Below are 19,103 nucleotides of genomic sequence, written 5' to 3' on the forward strand. Positions count from 1 at the left end.
AGAGGAGGAAGGAGAGAGAGAGAGAGAGAGAGAGAGAGAGAGAGAGAAGAAAATTTCTTCCTTGAATTAGAGCAAAAAAAAAAAATTAGACAAAACTTTATACTCTTGTGCCTAATAGTTTATTCCAGTTTGCTAAAACAATGATAGATCAGAAACAGAAACTGTTGGCTTAAAAGTAGCCCCCAAAAGCACTTAATAAGAGCATTTAAAAAAAATCATATGTACCATTAAAAATAAATATCAGAATAAGTAAAAAAAAAAAATAGCCCAAAAGACTTCCTACCATCTCTTTGAGCAAAATAAATCATCTTTGCTATTTATTAAGATACTTTTCAATTGTCCAGGTATTCTGAATTTCAAAAGTTGTGAGAATCTTATTTTGTAATTTCTCCTTTCACTTTTTAGGCATATTACCCATCTTGTTGAGTCTGGCCAGTTTGCCTGACATTTGCTTGCCTTCCCTTACGTGGTATCCCCGAGTATCTGCTGTTTCCTTAGTCGGATGCATTTAAATAAAATTTTGTCTTGAAGTCATACGTTATATTTCACAAACAACACATGACAGCTAATATACTGCATATTGTGCATGATTGTGTGTCTCAATTTCAGTGTTTAATTTTTAACTATACAACCATGAAACCTTTCAAACTGCAGATAGAATTTTCAAATTTGAATTGCATTTTTTCAGGGGATTTGGGGACTTGGTTACAATGATGGTGAACTATATTCATTGGCTCTGGAAGAAATTTTAGATCAGTTACAAACATCCAAAACCTACTGCTAAGTGGCCAGAGCTCTGATCCAACTTTAGCTGTTATATTGTGAAAAGTGATTCCATAATATAACTGCAACAAGAACTCCTGAGATAAATAAAGTGTCAATTCATGGCATGCAGATGTGTCACTGGTATAGGGGCGGGGGAGCGGGGAAAGAGATAAAAAGCAAGGAATGGATTCGTGCCAATGGACTTTACAGTTTTGAAGTAATTAGTACACTGTGCAAGTGTCTATTAAAACTAACTGACAATAAATCTTGGTTTCTCCTTTGAATATTGCTTTGGTTTCACAAGTTCCGTGCCTCAAGGGGCAAAAGAAAATGACTCCAAGATTAATTACCACAGTGGCTTATTCCCAATAAGAAATTTAACAGACTGTTCTTTTTATTTGAAGTTTGTTACTTTTGTTATTATTAATACAACTCCTAAAACTGATTATGATTTAATCATTCTAGAAGATCACTGGACAAAAATGGTATGTTTCCAGGTAAAGAAAGATGTACCGTTAGATCTTTAAGCAGACAATTCTTTGGTTTATCAGAAGTCACTTCTCCCAGGGAGTTCCCCATGCAAATTTCTTCTGCACAGCATTTGAGGAATACCAAAGTTGGAACAAGGTGCCCAGGGCTCTACTGCCTACTGGTTCTTCAACAGAGTAACTAACTAATTGCAGGTAAACTTAGCCACAGAGTGACATTTCTCCTAGCTCCTCCATCTGCTCTTTTTTGACACCCCTGCCATTAACTGTCATTTTCCTTTAAATATACGGTGAATCTGAAAGGCCAGCTCTACATCACATCATTTCAGATTAGGGGCAGTTCCTTTGAGTTGAGTACTGTTTAGGTGTCAGAAAGAAGTCCCTGACCTCTCTGGAACCACATTGCCGCGGGGCCTTAATTAGCACTGACTCCAGCCATTACTGAAGAGAGCACAAAGGAGAACACATCATTTTTCTACTTAGGAAGTTAGTGTCTGACCTAATAACTTGTCCAAACTCGTAGGACACTGTAACCACAGGTTAACGATGGGCCTTATATACCAACCTCCTCCTCATGTGAAGTATAGAATGAGGCACAGAGGAGAAGGAATTATGGTTACTTCCCAAGGAACAGTTTAGAGTTTTCATTGCGTTTTGGTTAGTAGAAATAGTGACTGCCTTAGAAAAAACTTGGAGATGGCTTATATACAGATTTTGCCACATATAGGCACTTAAATTTATTTTAAATTGTTCCATGCATATCTGTGTATTTGTTGATCTACGAAATAATTTAAAAATATTTTTCTTCTTGCAAGAACAATTTTTAAAAGATAAATGAACTGTTTTGACCTTAAAAAATCCCTTTCTATTTTGATTGTAAACAGAGCAAAGCCTTCAATTCATATTTTTAAAAAATAGACTTAATTTAAGAAACACATTGATTTGCTTTTGGCCTTCTGTAATTCCTTCCAACAGATGAATTTTGAGGGCTGTACATTGGCTCCTATAAAGATGATTTTACTTTACCCACCTTTGCTAGGATAAGAATCCCTAAAATATAATAATTTAATATAATTGCCAGTTTGGGTAGACTCATTTAAATGAGTAGTTGTGTGAAAACAACAAAAAAAATGAATTGGCCTGCAATTTCATTTTGTTCATTTTTCTTTCTTTTTGTTTTCTTTTTTTTTTAAATTTCCTCTTTCCTTTTATCTCTTTCTTTCCTTTAGAAATAACCAGTCTTGGTGATACTAGTCAGATCATCATTATTAGAGTCAACTGCTGACACAAATGAAAGCACCAAACAAGGAGAAAAATAGAGTAATACTTAGGAGTACATAAGACTATTTTGATTAGGAAAGCGCTTTCAAAGTCACTGCTGAAGTAATTAATGCACTCCACTTAAAATTGATTCTCTTGAATAGGAAAACCTGACCTGATGCCCACTGGGCCCTTCTCTTCTGAGTCATAAACCCAAACAGCATTTTAAGTATTTCATTTTAATGGAACTCTTTCCCTTATTATAGCAATGTCTCTGTTACTTCTATCAAAAGCAAAACCTTTCCTTGATTTATGATTCAGCTATAAATATTTACTCAGTATTATATTTGGTGTGGAAAAAAACAACTTAAAAATCTTTTATTAATTTTATTTTATTTTATTTTTTTCATATTTCACACTTTGATTCAAGTGGGTTATGAGCTCCCGTTTTTACCCCATATACAGATTGCAGAATCACATTAATAATTTGGAGTTGGAAATACTTTTATGCCATGACTGCTGAAAGGCTAGAATTTTCTGCAGTGATATAAGTTAAATATATGTGTTTTCAAATTTTTAGTTGAAAAGACTTAAAGTGAGTCTTGTGGTTCAGGCAGGTCTTGTCTCAGATTCTGTTCTCAGAAGAGGTTCCTATACATGTGTCATGTGAGAAGAGGTTCATATATATAGTATTCAGGAAAATGGGCTTTGGAGGGTTCACTTTCATGTTATGGCCACAGATTACTTCTGCTGTGTGGCAATGTGTCCCCCTGTGTTTGTTAGTCATTTTCACCCTTAAAACAAGTGGTTAGCAATCGAATCAGTACAATAAACTGCAGTTCCTCTATAGGCTCTGAATGATAAAACCAAACTGGAAAAATATCGCACACAGACCATAATTGTTCCCTCTCTTTAGTCTTAACATTACTTATTTAAGTAATAAATAAATTTCTACTTTAACCAAAGTACAAAACCATCCACTCAAAAAAAGGATTAATTGTAGATTTGTAGTTTTACTTAATGATAATCCTTTATCAATATATTTTATGTGATTATGTACCAGCAAAATACAGCCTATCAGACTTCTTCAAATCTAATTAAAACAGAAAGAGATGGAGAAAGTCCCCAGTCTGTCATTCTTCCTTTTTAGAGGACAAATGAAACCTTTCCCCAGTTGAAGCCCATCTCAGTGGACATTTTCACAATCATGATGTCTGGCTCAGCTGTCAGTCTGCCAGGAGAGACTCAAGTACAAAGTAGGTTCCTCCAGGAGAAATATAAGCAGTCTCTTAAAGTCCTCAGGAAAACAGAAGTCAAGATGCAACCCCAGCTGTTTCATCTCTCCTTGCAGTAATGACACCTGATAACAGAAGGAGAAATGATAAAATAAAAATCAGTGAAAGTCTGAGTTTGGAAAGTAAAGGTCTCCTTTTATTAAACAATATAGGGAAAAGTACATTGGTTGCCACAGAAAAGAGCAGCTCTAGTAATTTGAAGCCTTCTTATTCTTCATAACCAAAGAAATTCAGGAATTTAAATAAAATGCTAGTCAAGTTGTCCCAAGTCACCCCAGCTTGTTTAGGCTTTGTATTGTTAGTTTAAAATTTATTGTTCCGTTTTTATGGAATATACACCAAGGCCTATTCTAAGTACCTTTGTGAAAACTGAAAAAAACAAATGCTTTATCACAAGTATTGAAATCTTTAGAGGAAAGGGGGTCAAAGGATTTGTGTAGGAGTTTGAAGAGGGAAAAAAGTATTAATTTGTCAAAAGGCTACCTGAGGATGATCATAGAATTTCCAAAGTCTGGGAGCCTACATTTTAAAATAGAAGTAAGGTAAGCCAGCCCATCAACTAACTGAAGTGGGATCTTACATAGGGAAATAATGGAAATGATTTTGAAAGATCACTGTAGTTGAGGCCAGACAGCTGACTGTTGCATATTATAATAATAATTTCATTTTAGAATAGAAATGACATAGATGGTCGAGGTAGGGGGAGGGAGGAGAGAGATCTATAAGTACATACTAACAAAATGAATTGGGTTTACTTTCCACTGTAGTATACCTTCAAGGAAATTCATTTTCTAGAAAAATCTCTACTGAAAAAAATAAAAATGTGTGTTTTGGATCCTTTATGGTAGACATACGTTGTTTGTTAAAGGATCAAGACCTATCCTTGGGGCTCTGATATGTATGCTAGGATTTGCTTTGTATTTTAATTGCCATGATCCCACTTTCAGCTGGGCTTTGGGGTGGTGAAGATGAGTGACACCATGGTTAGGCAAATGCACCACAGCACAGCAGTGATCAAGTGCTGCCTGGAAGAACAAGAACCAGCTCTAACTGTCTCACCACACTACTCTGGACGTTTTGAAAACCAGCCCCCTAGGTAGTTCTGAAACGCTTGAGTAACCATTTTTTTTTTATTTTTGTTTTTTAAAAACAGTTATTACCACTTCTTCTGATAATATTTCCAAAACTGGGAAGAGAAAGGACAGAGTGATTGGCCACACTGTGAAGCATTATAAATATGGAAGTTTGTTTCCCCATTTCTGATTTTCTCATCCTGCCTGTCTTTTTCATGTGACTGTCTACATTGGTTCATTGAATGATTTCAAATAGAAGCTAATATTTCTCAGGCACAGGCAGTGTGTGACTGTGTCTTTGATAAAACTGGAAAGAGTGATTGTGTCTCCTCTAGTTTCACGTAGCCACATCTAGGACCCTTTCACCAGGCAGCAACCAGAAGATGCTATAACTGCAGCATGGCTGCTGATTGGGCAGGAACCAGGATACCAGAGGGCCTGCAATTGCTTCATGTGCCATCCATCCATGTGTTCTGCACATGGCTTGCCCTATGAGCAGTGCTGGGTTGTTTCACAGTTGGCTTAGAACTGGAAATTGAAAACCCACTTTGTTGGGCCTAAACACATGAATTTGGAAATGACTTTTTCCAAAGGCACTGCTAAGATTTCTTTAGACGATTGCTGATCTCTCTGATAAATAGACACTTTTAGAGAACAACTGATGAACCTGCAGAGATTCCATTTATAGAACCACATGATTGTGTCATAAATGAGCCAGACTCTGGAAATGCCGAATGAACACAAAGCTTCCGCTCTACACGGGGCCTCTGGCCTGGTTTTTCAATAATATTATGCGATAAAAATGGCCGATGAGCAATTCTCATTGTGTTTATCAAAATCTTAGTGTTTGTTATTGTCTATGAGTAGTATATTTTCTCCAAACTGCAGATTAGTTTTAAGAAACATCTGGTTTTAAGCAATATTTAGTCAGTCTTTTTACTTACTTTAATCAACTCGTTCTGCTGAACAAGGTATAGAATTGATAGCTGCTATTGATTGGATGTAGCATTACCTAATCTTCACTAAATGTAGGAAGCTTTTCAGATTCAGAAAGGTGGCAGAAAATGTCTAGTAATGATGCTGCTGGGAATTCAAGCTCGATACTGTGGTCAGTGTAAAAATGATGTAACTAGAAGAGGTATTTTATTATAAGCCTGTCAGTTTCACTAAATGTTTGACCCTGTATAATTTGTGGAGTTTTAGGGTGTGGTGCACGTGTGTGTGCACGTATGTGTGCATGTGTGTGTGTGAGAAAGATTAGTATATTTAACAGGATGTTTTCATATTTCAGTCCTTTCAAATGTTATCAGTGATTTGTGTTAATAGTAATATGTTTCTACTTTTGTATAGTGGGAAGCTAATATTGAAACTTAAAAATTTTGCAGATAAAAAAGAATATGGGCACCATAGAATAGGAAGAAAATTGCATTAGGAATTCAATACAGAGGAAGGGTACACGAAATCATTACTAAAACAGATATAAACGTGACCTTCACTGTGGTTCAGTAATTATCCTGGTCCCCACTATGGTGTATGTATCATGATTTTCCTTTTTTCTCTTTGTTTTCATTTTTATCTGGGTACTTCACTGGTGAGTAATTGCTAAAGGGAACCCATTATGCAAGGCGAGCATTCAGTTTGCAAGTGAATTTGCTTGTAGCTATTGCCACATTTGAACCTCACTAATGTATGTAAATTAAAAACTCTGGTATTCGGAATTGCTCCTGTTTGAAATAAAAACAGAATCTGATCATTACAATCTGCAAGCCAGGTATTATCACTGGACTAGTGAGCCGCTGATGATAAATTGTACCGAATAGCTTGTGGATAGAATATTTTATCTCAGTTCTCTATCACACAGCACTGCATAAAATAAGAATGATTCATCAAGCATGAGAGCTGCTGGTTTATGAAATTCATTGCTCACGGCAAGTGTATTTTTTAAAATTCAAAAGACAAAGCAACTCACAAGGGTTATTTAGTAATCAGTGTGAATTACTTCTAGGTATAAACCTTAGTAGAAAGGAATTAAAAATACATTTGCTGTACAGGAAGCATTATTGCAATAGGGGATATAATTTGACTACTTCCCATCTAAGAGCCTTATTTTGACCACATTTGATTTGGATGCCACCTCATTTTTTAAAAATCAAAATTGCATGATCCGTTCTAATGGAATCATGCATTGACTAAGTTGGTGTCACACTTGGACTACTTGCATTTGCATCATCCGCAGCTCCCTTATATGCTTAGCCTGCAGAGGATATTTTGTTTATTCAAAAGGACATGTAAAGAGGAGAGGCACAATATAAAGTCATCTTTCTTTCATATTTACAATAAGAATGTTTCATTTCTTCTTGTGTATTGATGTCCCAAGGCAATGTTCCAAATGAAAAGATAATAACTTATGAAGAAGTGTCAAAAACTAATTAAGTTTTGTAACTTGTTTTTCCCTCGCACAGGGTATATTTTTCATCACACTGTCCAGTCACATGCTGAGATTCTTGCTAACATTATCACATGCCAGTCACACCAAGTCTCAGTGGTGCCTCTCCTTCTGTCATTATTTTCAGCATCAATTAATTTTCTTCTGACCTCGCCTTTAGAGAATGTAGCAGAGAATTATCAGCACATGCTTTGCACTCTATTTTGAAGGCATTAGGCCACTGTGTGCATTCAAAAATGGAGTCAGCCAAACATTATATTTTCTCACCTGCAGGGTTGCCTAGTAACCTGAATTAAGGATTTTCACCAAGCCTTCAAGACAAATAAACACGACTGGAAGGCAGGTTGACCCAGGTGGAGAGTCAGACCTATTGATGGAGAGCAGAATTTTGAATGAGCCAATAGAAAACAAAAATCCTCATTAACATTCATTGTGGAAACAGTTTCCATAACTAAATAAATCGGTTTCACCAGGCAAAGGAAACACTCAAGAACAGGATTCTCTCTCACCCATGTTCAAGTGTTTATTAAGCTGTGTTTTGATTCTTCCTTTAATCTCACTATCTCTTTGATGGCTTGAGTGTACCATTTCTATTTCTTTAATGAAGTATTGATTATTTTGTGAAAATATTAAAACACCACCTAGAAATGCTTCCTCCTCGTGGTGTGAATGTCAGTTCAGTCAGGGAACACCTTCTCGCCTTGTTCTGTATATTATCTAATTATCTAGACTACCTAGATACCTCCCCTGTTCATTCAGCTGGTACTTGATCACTACAAGAAAGCAGACTTCTAGTTTGGCTTTTGAAGAGAAAGATGAGGGTGTTCTACCGAGGTGGGGTTGGTCTTTGTAATATTGTTGCCAAGTGTCCTTGACACGTGGGATTCTTTTAGGAGTGTGCAGGTTCGCTTGCCTGTTGTGGGTGGGAAGGGTCCCACGGGCAGGGAGAAGGCGCAGTCTCTCTCCTGAAAGGTACAAAGCCAAGGAGTCTGACAATTAGGATGTTGGCACATCCTGACAGTCCTCTGCAAATGATGGTGTCAGGCCACAGAGGGGCTGAGGGGGGCAGAAGTGACATTCACCCCAGCAAGATGGAAATAAACGCCCTGTTTGATAAGAGAAAACAGACAATTTATGTCCACCCTGAAGAGTTACCAGCTAGTGAGCCATTCCTATGGGTCAAGTGCTGCATTTGCATTTTGATGGGATGTTATCAAGTAATTAATGCACCAGTCAGGATTTATTACCTCAGGAGCGAACTGAAAGGTTCATTACAAAATCGGTTTCACTTGAAGATAGGCATTTCCTCAGAGTTAGCTTTTGACATGTTGTTCCTCGCTCTCTCTGCCCGTGGCAGCCATGGTAGAAGGCCAATGAGGTGAAATTCATTGCTTAATAAGGGCATTCACTTTGGGTATTCTTGTGATAATAAATGTATACATCAAGGCCGCACTGCCTTGTCAGTTTAATTGCTTCTTGTGCTCCTTAACAAGCCAATCTTAATCAGTCTGGACCACGTTATGAATAATTTAGGGATCAGCAGACTTCACGCTTAATAAGATGTACTAGATTATAAAACTTAAGTGCACTGTTTATAGAAAGCATGCAAAACACTTTAAGTTTTTATTAGCAGCAAGGAAAAAACAAGCAGTGAGTTATTCTAACATTTGCAGTTTGCGAGCAACAGCTGTGTTTCTTAATGCTGTAACCCCCTCCACTTTTGTTGAAGGCCACAGTTCGGCCTCTCGAGCCTTCTAAGCCTCGGTGAGACATAATGGGAAATTTGAGCAGGCTATGAGATTAAAGCTCGAATCGATGGCCAACCAGCAATTGTCATTTTAGAAAACATTCTTTTATCTTTTTAAATGCAAAACAGACCTTATTCTAAAACAGTTTCCGATGGCCAAAATTACCTTTTTGTTGTTGTTGTTCTGTGGCACACATGGATTTTTAACTTAATTGACTAAAGAGAATGGACATGGAGCCTTCTAAGTTTTCTTTAAAAAAAAAATAGGAAAATAAAAAGATGTCTCATTTCTCTCACAGTGCATTTGTCATTTAGGACTGACTTTAAATAACACTTATGCAAGATGGAGTTTCTTGCTAAAAATCCAACCAAAAGGTTTAGCCTTAAAAATGAGGTAGGAATGTATAAAATGAGAAGAATGAACAGATCTCCATAAGGTCATTAATATTTCTGCATTTAATAAATATTGTTTGATTTAAAAGGACCATTTAACCTTATTGTTTTAAAAGAACTCTTTGTCCTCCATTTTACCTCAACATTTGTGGGCTGTGAGTTGTCCACAGAGTAATGCATCATTCCGTTTATGACATCTAATAAAGGCCTACTGCAAGCATTAGAACCAGGTGCTTCTACCATTTTCCTTCCTGTTCCTACCCCTATTGTTCTCACCGAAATAGAAAGAATTCCATTTGGGCCAGCTTCACTTTTATCACTTTTATTTAAATCAAGACACATTCTAATAACCACGTACTTTCATTTGGTGTTGCTGCAAATAATAAAACGTATGTGCGCGTGGGAGCGTGCTCATATTGATTGAACAAGGACCAACACGTTTATGTGTGTTGAAAAAAAAAAGAGTTCATTTTTTAGTAATTTGCTGAGGTATTAAAAGGAGGCTATTGTTGGAAATGAATTTATGAGTCAAAAATATGCGTGGCAGTAAATGAAAAACAACTTCGAACCTATTTCTCAACCTATAGCTGGACCATCATACTCCTTTGTTCTTGTGCAGGTTAATAGAGATTGAGGAGATGGGCAGAGGAAAAGCAGTGCAATTTTCTGCTATTTAAGCTTGGTGAAATGGCACTCTTCAGGAAGCAGGAAAAAGTATGAAAGCGTAATAGGCATTTTAAAAGTAGAAGTCCATATAGCTGCTTGAGGGATTCTCAGATTTAGGCATGCATAGAATCGAGAATGAGATAATCAGCATTGTGAAATTGAAACCTGTCTGCTGCCTGCTGCTGTTCTTCCCTCTTTCAGTGGAGTGATTTGTAACACTCATCTTCTTCAGGCAAGGCAGGCTTCAAGATTATCCAGAACTGTCAATAGTAATTGCCAAAGTATTTTATTACCTACAGAAAATCAAAGGAATTTTATAACCAACAGTTATCAAGTTTCAATACACGGTATAAAGAGAGCAATTTTAGTTGGAATACAATCGTGTTTGGCTTGCTTTAATGTTCTTGAGACAATTCCTGTGCAACCAACTACAACATTCCCTGTATTTAAGCTAGAGGCAAGAATCTGCATATGTACTTGTAGCATTAAAAAAAAATTACATAATGCCTACAAGCTTCTGCAAGCAAGTGGTTTTTAATTGCCATACAAACTCTGCCTTAGCTAATTACTTCTGAAAAGACAGAGGGTTTTGTGAAACGCAAGATGACATTCGAAGTTCTGCCATTAAAGGAATATGGTTTAACTAGGGCATTCTCTGTATGATATGGTACAGAATGTGCCTTTGAGTTAGAAATTAGGACTTTACAAACTTTGGTATTTAAACTGAATTGTTACAGAGTGCATCACTGTGTATACACAGAGAGCTTTTGCAGCACGTTGAATTCAAGATTATCAGCTATAGATTTCAGAATTATTTTTACACCACAGGGACAACCACTTTCAAATAGTTATTTGTCTTTTGAAGTCCATATGTTTTCTGAAAGAAACTCAAGAATGGGAAAACATTCCCTGCAAACCTAGTCCTACCTTCACATTGGAATGTAAATGCCCCTATTATAGAAGAGAATATAATAAGATATTCTTTGTATCTTCTGGTACTTATTTAGATTAGAAGTCCTAGTCCACAGAAGGGCCAAAGAAGGCTTTTTGTGTCATTTTGTGGCTCTGAGATCCAAAACTGTGATATTTTCTATGATAGCACATGTTTTGCTAATTCCTGTCAGCATACTTGAGCTGTCGACCAACAGTAAGCAATACCCATTTGAGTGTAAAGACCATTTAACTGTAAAGGCACAAATTTACTTTAAAATATTTATGAGCAAGGGAAATTCCTCTGACTAGTTCTGAAACAAAATTCCAGGCCTTTCTTTTGGAAGAATGTGAATCAATATGGGGGCAGAGGAAGGATGGCACATGAGGCAGTTCTTTTCCTGTTTGAAACATAATACTAAATTTTTTAAAAATAAAATGGCCAGGATGTTAATATTTATTCTTGTAAAGTACAACTTTGGAATTAAGGTAACTACACTTCTTTGAAAATATTTTCTTCACTATGTCTTCCTAATTGCCTCTGAGTTGACCTGTTTTTCATACAATTGGGGTCATAAATCGGAGGTAACTTCCCAAGAGTATGCAGAATAGCAGAGAGGTGAATGTTATCACAATGCTTAGTGTATATGTCTATCATTAGCTGGATTACTTATTTAAAAGTAAAAAGGGACTTCAAAATAATTGCACACTCATTTCTATCCTTTAGTTTGAAATATCTGATTTAATATAAGCTTCAAATTTCCAAACCCAAAGTCATTTTAATGAGGGGAAAAAACAAGGATCTTATAAATACACATTCAACATCATTAGGAATATTTTTGCCCCATTATATTTCATTTCATTTTAAATTAAAAAAAATCATTGTGATAACATACCAATGAAGAATTCTCATTTGTATGAAGAAAAAAATGACAATGTATATTTATATCCATATTATAACTATACAAAATTGTTATAAATCATATTTAGAAACAGTTCTGTTGTCGCATCAGGTCATAATTCAGACTTAGAATATTTGCATTAAGTGCACCCATTGTTTTAAATGTCTGAGAAAATACTCACCTCAACATGAAACAAGGAATCTGAGATGGTTTTCCTTTGATTTTCCCCAAAATCTTAGAATATATTCAGACGCCTTATTCCTGCCATAATAAAATGTTCTTTCATGAAAGGAAGGCTGTAGCTGTGTAAATTCATGATTGATTTCACATCAGGTCATTTGGGAAGTTATGAAACTAATGGAAGCAACATGGATTGAACCATCAGGGCCTTTCCAGTACAGGGTTGAGTGCAGCCCAACGCCCAAAGGTTGGTTTGTAAATATCAATGAAGATTTCAGTTTGTAACTTTAAGCTGTATAAGACAATGTATATTTAGTGACTGTAGGATTTCTAGTAACAGGGGAATTTGAGCAGCTATATATTCTTTGAAGATTTGCAAAAAGATAAGAGACCTACACTATTGAAGAATCAAAGCTTTTAAAAGTGAGTACCATAAATACTAGGAGAGAAATACTTTCATTTAAAACAAATTACCCTTCCTAGCTCAATAGACAAATCTATACCCTGAAGAAAAGGGAAAGAAATTAGCATTTTCATTGGCCTTTGAGAACAGTGTGCCTTTCAAAAGGAATCCTGAGTTTCCAGAACTTTCCCTGTCCCTGCAAAAGCACTTCATCAACATGCAAACTTCTCCTGGTGTAATGTGTTAACATGGAAAAGAGAAATTAGTTAATTATGTTTGTTGATTTGGGTTTACCTTTAAATATTTATTTATTTAACCAGTCCACTGGAAGGTTTAAAGTCGGATTAAGTGAGGTGAGAGGTCAAAGGGAAATTCCACAGCTGCATTTGTGGAGAACCATGCCTCCTCCTGTCGCCTGAGCCCTGGAAATGAAGTGTTGCTGTGTTGTTCACTCACTGGGTCAGATCGAAGCCCAGCTCAATAGCATTAAACTAGCCCCCATTTGAGAGATTTGTCTTACAAAACCCTGAAAACTGCTCTGAACATGCATACATTGATTTTGTTGCTGGAATCTCCTGAGCTTTGATGAAAAGGCAGCCTCCACATGCAGGTAAAAGGGGTTTACCTCTTCAATATTAAAAAGAGAAGATTAAGGATTTCTGTTCTACTAAGGCTGCACTAATCAGTGGCACGCAAGGCTGAGAGAGTAGGCCTCATGCCTAACGCTGAGCGATTTTCTGTGGTGGAGCAAGAAGTTAAAATCCCTCACGTGACCCTCTGTGTGCTGCAGCTTGCTGTTCGCCCATTTTGCACAGTTAATCAAATGGCCTAGGGCACACAACCAAATTTGTTTTCCATCATTTACACACGATAGTTCTCGATTTTATTAAGTGATATTCGTTTTAGTCATAGGATTGAAAATGAGAATATTATAAAAGGGGAAAAAGCATATGAATTCATCAAATCATAGAGTCTTACCCAATTTAGAATCCACTCAAGATGTATAGCCATTTTGCATTTTTGATATGAAGCTGAAGTCTATTATATTTACTTCCATTGCGGTAAAAAAACACACGCATACACACACAAAAAAATTTCTTTTTTTTCCCCCTACAAGATGAGATTTATCAATTAAACTCAGCAAAGAATACTTGGCATTTGTCCTTGGTATGTACAACACCTACTTTCTTTTCTAGCCAAAGATTATATGCAACTTTGCATATAGACACACACACACACACACACACCAGAGGATTACAGTGTCCTTAGATAGTTTGCACACATCATTTCTCAGCAGGGAATTCCAGAATGAAATGAATGCACCTCTTCTACAAGAAGACCAATTTTACACCCTGTAGCACTAATTCCTGTAATTACTTGTGTCCGTCTTAGCCATGATTTGGATAAAGTGATATGAAACCTTTCTGAAATTATGGTGTAAGTAAGCCTTTAGGGAGAAAAAAGGTTTAAATAAACTAGCCATGCTGTGAGATTTCATATATTGTAAGATATCTGAAAATGTAACAAATTTATCTAGAATCAAGTCTTATCAGCTATGTCTTTGATCTATTATAAAAAAACACAATAATGATCCTGAAACAAACACTATCAAAGCAGATGAAGCTAGATAAGAGAATTTCAGAAATTAGATAACACTCATCTCCCATGCTTTATAGGAATCACTGGGTTTGCCTTTTAGGCATGTGTTGCCTGCACTTTCTCATGACTCACTCAGCATGGTTCATCATCTTCAAGCAGATCTCTTTTTCTATCACTGCTAAATTACAACATCCCACTCAAATAACACGTAGTGTGATCATCCAAAAGACAAGATTCCTAGCTCCAAACCATTTAATGTCTTATGTCATTAAGATGATAACCAGTGAATGCAGAGAAGAGATGAGATGGCTTATGAAATTCCTGAGATCTGACTAGTGAGCTGTGGGTGTAGACTCGGTGTTATTTTTACTGAAGTTCTCCCAAGCCTGCTGTGAGATGGTATATTCAATCGGTTTTGGTTACAGATAAAATAGGATTAATGACATGGAAAAAAAATCTTAGCAAACCTTTTTTTAGGAACTGTATCGGCTGAGGTGATAATTTATTTTATGCGACAGAACAAATATTTTTTCTTAGGTCCACCAAACAGGTATTTTTAGTTAGTTCTGTTCTTTCTTTTTAATGGTATAATTGGCAGTTTGCAGCTTTCAAGAGATGGAAAGAACTCAACTTTTAATTATTTTTGTTATGTGGATTTATAGCTTGAATCTTAAAATATTTTGTTTCTATAGTCATGTCCAAGTGCCCCCAGAGTTTTTAAGGAGAGTTTATATACTGGGGTAAAAGCCAAACCTTTTTTTATTATTATGTTTTTAATCTTTGCAAGCCAATCCACAAAGATGCCTTTTCACCTTCTTTGATGTGATAAGGAAGTATTAAATCAAAGTGAATCCCTATTGGAGGCACCTAGGGACTGGATAGTGCTTAAGCCAATTGTTACTACTCCTGAGTGTTTAGACAGAACCACACATCTCTCTCTGCAGATCAGGGGGACCAGTGACAGGCATACTGTGCCACCTGCTATCACTTAATTAGTATCATCATCTGATTTCTAGTGGGAAATAATAGCATCATGCACTTTTTAGTAAATATGATTGCCATAGTATATTCCAGATTATGTTACTCCAATGTTATATGACTATTTTATGGGAAGGGATTCTTATGTTCACAAATTTGGATCTCATATGTGTGTGTGTCTGTACATATATATGTATATTATATATGTGTGTGTTATATGCATATATGTGTGTACATATATATGTGTATTATATATATGTGTGTGTATTATATATGTGTGTGTATTTTATCTATCTATTGATCTATCTCTATATATCATACATACATTTCTATCCATTCCAAATTTTTCTTAAAATTTCAGAGCAAACCCAAAGATTCAAGAGATGTATAATAACCACCACAGACTCAGTACACAGAGAAAAAAACTGAAGGCTAATCTTTGAAATTGTATAAATTATCTTTTGTACTTGTACTACATATGGTGAGATATTGAAGATTAGCAGTAAGAGTAAAGGTAATTAAAAATACGTTCCATATAAGCAGAATGTGATGGACTTTTCTGTCTCTCTTTCCTGGAATTACATGTCAGAGTAGGGGGTTTCTGTTTGAGATGGCTTCTTTCTTGTACAGACATCTCTGCACACTGAAGAATATGAGACCAAAGGACTGTAAGAGATGTAGGAGCATTGTCATCTTTAAACCAAAAAGCAACACCTATAGTTTCAAATTTCTGAGAAAGAGTAATGCTGACAAACAGATTTGCAGTCAGGGCTGTTAGAGACAGCTCTAAGATGCATTCCCCATGGAGAGCACTCGGTTTTATTTTCTGATATAATATTAGAAATCACAATAAAAAGTATATAATCAGTGCCTTCTGCATCCACATTCCCCTTTAGTGGCAATAAAGACAACAAATAGGTAGATAGTGATAGTTTGGAAATACACAGATAAATCTTCTTATCTATACATGTTTTTATTCATTCATCCATATTATATAATAGTTTAATTTTCTGTAGCAGTTTTATTTTTCATGAAAACCCTGATAAAAAATAAATTATAAAATGTAATATCTAGCATGTTTCCAAAATACAGCATAATCTTGTAATACTGTTGAATAAATATGGCCTTAAACACACATAGACAGCATTTCCAATGGAAATGCAATTATTGTCTTTAAAAAAACTCTATTGTTTTTTAGCTGCCATTGATTATAATATAACCAAGTATATGCATGTTAGTGATCGTGTTAGTCAATAGAAGCCAATAAAACTTTCTTTACTAGTCAGTTGTTCAAAGATTTCATTTGTTTATACAATTTCAAAATATGCCCTATCTAAACCACTTGCTTTGAAAAATAGCCCCTTAAAAGGCCTATTTATCTAATAGTCACCCACATAGCTGTATTCACATTCTTCCTTTCATAATAGCAAAAGAAAAATAAAAGAAAGCGTAAGGTTGACTTACCTTTTTCTCTATCTTTTAATTCTGTTTAAATTTCTATCCCTTCTTTGTGTTGTTTTGCGCATTCCTACATCTTGCAGTATTGTACACTGCGAAGACCTAGTAAGCGAGTTAAAGGCTGATGACGCTAACGAATCCCAGCGCAAATGACTGAATCGATAGGAAACCAGCCACTGCTGTTTAAGTGTATCGATAAATGTACCTTTATTTTCTCTTGAATGGATAAGTGTCGCAGTTAAGAGTCCTATGGATCTCTTAATTGAAAGTTAATTTTAAATCAATAAAGTGAGTCATTTAAATATTGATTGGCCCTTTCTACACGAATTGTTAGCTGATTTTTTTTTTTTGCAACAACTTTGTTTAAATGCAATCAATAGCCTACAATCAGTATGTTCTATAAAAAATTGACAGATGTTCCCAAAATGCCTGCTAGGCATATTCTTATCTGTTTACATATGCAGCCAAGATATTTCAGTCCTTTTCACACGGATCAAGATGGTTACAGGTCCAGGAATAACTCTCCTCCTGCCCTCCCTCTCTCTCTCTCTCTCTCTCTCTCTCTCCTCTCTCTTTCACACACACACACACACACACACACACCGCCTCACTCTCCTTATTTTCTTTAAATCTGACAATTATTTTTTTCTGTTACTTTCAACCTCTTATCTAGTGTACCTTAATCTTTCATTTACATCTCCAAAGGTTTGAAATGAAAAGGCCATCTGGATATCATATCCATATCACTCAGGCACCTCTGTGATTGCAATTTTAACAAGAAAGCAGTGTTATACTCCCATAAAATTGTAAAGACATTTGAAGATACAGTTTTAGGCACTTTTATGTCATAATACGTTAGCAGTATTGCATGAATGCCAGTCATCTTTAATGAAATAAAGCATTTTTGCCTGTGTGAACGTGTTTATCAAGTACAAGGTTAGCAAGTGCTTTTCATTTACTAACTTCCTTTAGATATCATCTCTTTCACATAACAGAAAATAGTTATGCTCTCTTTCCTTCCAATTTGACAAAGAGAGCAGCCAAGTTGAAAGAATACAAATTGTATTACATGTAATTCATCTTGATTAACCTAATAAATTAAACTAAGGTACTTGTAGCTTTCAACATATCCACAAACATGAATGTTCTATTCATGACTCCCTATGAACCATCCATTATTTCCCTGTGAAACAGTTCAAAAACTATAGAGCCATCATCAATGCCCCTTCTCATGGAAGAGTTAATTTTGAACAGAACTTCTGATGACTGTCTAATGCAGTTATGATGCCACTAATTGAAGGTGCAAAGCTTCTTCCCACCCCACCCTGCATTCTACGTGTATGAAATGGTATTAACAAATACTCTTTTGAATTGAAGGGAGGGACAAATTTGTAATTAAAAATTACATTCTACAATTATTAGAATTTTCAGTAATTCTATTTTTGTGTTTAATGATAATAGCTACTGTAATAACCCAAAGTTAACTTACAGTCTTATCCTGAATTATTTGAGAAGTAAAACTATAGCGTAAATATATTTTTGCTCTGGAGGGCTAGTCAAAATGCAAGTCTTATCATTAAACTTGTACTAATAAAATTGATAACACTGAAAGTAGTTTTTCATCCTCCCTCCTTTTTCTTTGAAGACTGAAAAATGCCAACCTAAAGTGTAAGTACTTGAGCATAGCCAAGCTCAGAGCCTTAGCTGTCATTTTAACGCCTCGCTATTTGTATAAACTATTTCAACTCTTCTGCAAATTCACTCTTCTTTAATCTTGCATTGTTGTTCTCTTGATGCAACATCTCAGAACTCGCTCCATTCCGTTTTCATTGTCAGGAGAGCTGCATCAAAGGAGAAGCTTTAAAAGAAATGGTGGGCTATCATTAGTTCATATGCATACGAGTTCAGCCTGGGAAGATGCTGTGTGTAGGATCAGCCTTAAGATGTGACTGATAGATCTTATTTGTCTGATAGAGCTGGCCAGGGATATAGAGCTACAGCTGGTTACTTCATTAGGTCCTCTCATTGATTGAACCCTGCTGAAGTGATGCAGCAGGCTCCTCAGATAACTGCTGGTAATAGAACAAAATGAATTCTTATCACAGAGATTGGAAAGGCCATTAACCCTGGCCTCCAATGCTTTTCAGAGGTCACAGACAGGAAGCCAAGCGGTGACTGGGAAAACTGTTTTCTGTCTAACTACAGGTCACGTTAGAAGGGTATGTGTGACTTTTTTACCCTTCGGCTTCTGTACGGATGAAACCGTTATTCTGGCAGATGTTAATAATCAGCTGTAAATAAATATTGGAACCAGAAGAAGAAAAATGAGAAAGCACAGGAATTTATTTCAATAAATATTTAATAAAAGAACAATTGTTACCAGGATATTTATGGCCGGTTCTGCTGTAGTTTTAAAACTAATACTTTTTTTTTTCATATAAATTGGAAAGAAAAATACATAGAAGTACTTTAAAAGCAAAACTTAATATGAGCTTTTATAAATGTGTTTCCTTCCTTCTT

The 19,103-nt window shown here is 35.8% G+C and overlaps 1 protein-coding gene and 1 long non-coding RNA gene across 3 annotated transcripts in view; one reads left to right on the plus strand and one right to left on the minus strand.

Moving 5' to 3' along the window:
• Window positions 1–19,103, plus strand: part of Zfhx4 (zinc finger homeobox 4) — a 184,769-nt gene that overhangs the window by 109,143 nt on the left and 56,523 nt on the right.
• Window positions 32–17,213, minus strand: LOC125610584. Of its 2 annotated transcripts, XR_007340590.1 has the most exons (4): window positions 16,590–17,213; window positions 10,299–10,426; window positions 7,595–7,694; window positions 32–3,873 (listed from the first exon to the last, which is right to left on the minus strand). It is a non-coding gene; the product is annotated as an uncharacterized LOC125610584 (long non-coding RNA). The 2 variants fall into 2 exon arrangements; XR_007340589.1 differs by lacking the exon at window positions 16,590–17,213 and having other exon boundaries at window positions 10,299–12,895.

This window comes from Marmota marmota, unplaced genomic scaffold (assembly GCF_001458135.2).
Source record: "Marmota marmota marmota unplaced genomic scaffold, marMar, whole genome shotgun sequence".
NCBI classification, from domain to species: Eukaryota; Metazoa; Chordata; class Mammalia; order Rodentia; family Sciuridae; genus Marmota; species Marmota marmota.